This window comes from Haliaeetus leucocephalus, unplaced genomic scaffold (genome assembly GCF_000737465.1).
Source record: "Haliaeetus leucocephalus isolate CR32 unplaced genomic scaffold, Haliaeetus_leucocephalus-4.0 Scaffold678, whole genome shotgun sequence".
Lineage (NCBI taxonomy): Eukaryota > Metazoa > Chordata > Aves > Accipitriformes > Accipitridae > Haliaeetus > Haliaeetus leucocephalus.
Genome location: NW_010973114.1, coordinates 5654266 through 5656780, shown reverse-complemented (window position 1 = coordinate 5656780; position 2515 = coordinate 5654266).

Here is a 2515-nt window from a genome sequence, read left to right as displayed (position 1 = left end):
CCTGTCAGCCCTTACGACCCTTCCTCCCTTGGCGGCGGCGCCTAGCGACGGCGGGGCGGGGAGACGTCGCCACGGAGCCGGGCGGGACATGGACGCTTGGCGGGACCCGGCCGCCCTCACGTTGACGGCCCGGCCCCGCCGCCCGGAGCCCGGCGTCTTTTCCTCACGGGGTCCTGCGGCCCGGCGAGCACGTCGTCCCCGCTGACAGGCCCAGGAGGGTCGGGGCAGCCGCTCCCGGGGCTGCTGTGGGGGTCGCGGCCTGCCCGGGTGAGGCCGGCCCTGGGGTCGGGCTCGGGCCTTGGGGCCCGCTCGGCCTAGGCCGGTGCCCCGGGGTCGGTGGACGCAGGTTTCGCCAGCTGCACCTCTGAATGCTCCGGCAACGGCGCCGTTGCCCTCGAACGTCTCCCTTGGCTGCCTGCCCTGCCTTCGCTCACGCCCCAGGCGAGGCTCACGTTAGCGTCTGCGCTTTCTTTATTTGATCAGCCCAAACCTGAGCGGGCACGGGCGCTGCCCACGAGGACGCTGCCACGCTGTTTAGTCTAGGGACAGGAGCCAGCAGCGTTTTGGTGACGCTCTGTTGCAAATGAGAGAAGAGCGCAGGAGTTGTTCCTCTTCCTTCAAAGGCAGCGTGAGGGACGTCGTTCCTCGCCTGGATAGGCAAAGGCAGGCCTTGGACTGCGTTGTGCAACTGATAACAGTAGAAACTTGGCAACGCTGAAAGAAGCAGTCTCAAGCGATCTCCGCTGCTGTTCTGCATTAAATAATCTCTGTTTTAAGAACACGCTACTAGATACCTTTCACAACAAACAATGCCTTTAGACGTGAGGATTCTATTAACATGCACACATGGCCCCTCAAAATGCAGAGAAATAGTGGGTTTTTCCTTTTCTCCCATGAAAGCCTTGCAGGGCTGTTTTAAGTCTTCCTCGTTTTTATTTGCTACAGTTATTTTTCAAGGAAGTGACAGGTCTGGACTTAAAAGGAAAATCCACCAACTGTTCTACGTGTCCTAACAGGATTCTTTAATTAGGAAGAAAAGAGACTATGGGGTTACAGGCTTCCATTTACGGATTGCTGAGTTCTGAAGTAACATAGGAAAAGAGTAAAATAGCTATTTGAAAGTGAGTGAATCATAAGGCTTTTACTAAGTAATCACTGATGGAAATACTTAAATTCTGAGAATGAAATGGGTCTCTGTATCCTTTTAGATTTATTTATTCTTTCTCAAGACTGTTCAGAAAGATTAATGCATATTATCTCTATTCATGTTGGCTTTATGTGTCCTGCAGTTGCTCTGCCGATTTGCTTTTAGACAGCTTGTACCTGCTGTGCAAAGGTGTTCACATACATAATTTTGTTCAAGGGTTTAATGGAGTTTTGTGTGTGTTTTCAGGCACCAAAGGATGCTTGTGGGCCTGATCAGAACCGCTCTGGCACACCAGCAGTGCTGTTATGTTCACTGTCCTCAGGTAATTTAAACAGAAAGAGCAAACAAATGTCAGTGTAGAGATGGCCCAAATTCTGTTCTCACTTGCCATGTTGTGGCAGTGTGACTGAGAGTGTCTGAGCCATGTGTTAGGGTGATATCTGTGTTATGAAGATGATCCAGCACCAGCAAACATTGTTAGAGTGAAGATGATCTAACTTATCGTGAAAACACTCTGTTACCTACAATGAGGTTACAGGTACCATGGAAAAAAAGCCTTTCTTGTGTGCTCTCTAACACCCTGGTAACTTTTTGTGTTCCACTTCCAATACCTGTTGAACCACTTCCAAACTCAGAAGGTCCTAGTTCTGATGTTGATCTTAACAGTTCATTGTCCATAGTTAGGATCTGTCAGACCAAAGGTGGACAAGGGTAGGACAGACACCTCTGAGCTGGTGCCTTTGATTCCCCTTAATGTCAGTGGAGAGGAAAGGGCACTCCTGGGCTGGGATTCAGCTAGATTTCTAAAGCACGTCAGGTGAATTCTGCTTTGAAGGCACCATCATCCCATTAAATAACTGGAATTCAGCATAATTAGTTCATCTCGGGCAGATACCCCCACTGTCACTCTGTGAAGTTAGGTGGAAGGTGTCCTATGGCTGCTGTTGAGATGTTCTCAGTCTGAGTGCCTACTGTGCCTCTTAGTTGTCTTATTTCTTGTCTTTACTATGACAACAGCTGCTTTTTAAATGAATGTTCTGAATCAGAAGCGGCACCTTTTTTTAAATAGCTTTAGGTGCATTTTATTCCTTAGATTTCCTCTCACTGCTTTTTGAGCCTCCAGCAGCACTGAGCACCCTCATGCTGTTGGGAACCTCACCTTCCAAAGTAGGGATGGGGCTTGAACACAAGCCTCATTGCTTCTAGTTCTTTGTTCAGTAACTCTGTGACCTTGGGGGTTTCTGTGGGTTATTTGTTAAGAAAACAGCATACACTTAGGAAACTTAGTTCCACTAACTATGAAAAGAAAGGGAGCTGTTGATGGCCTTCCTCTTTTTCTCTTAAGTATTTAAGGCAAGTACCTACACA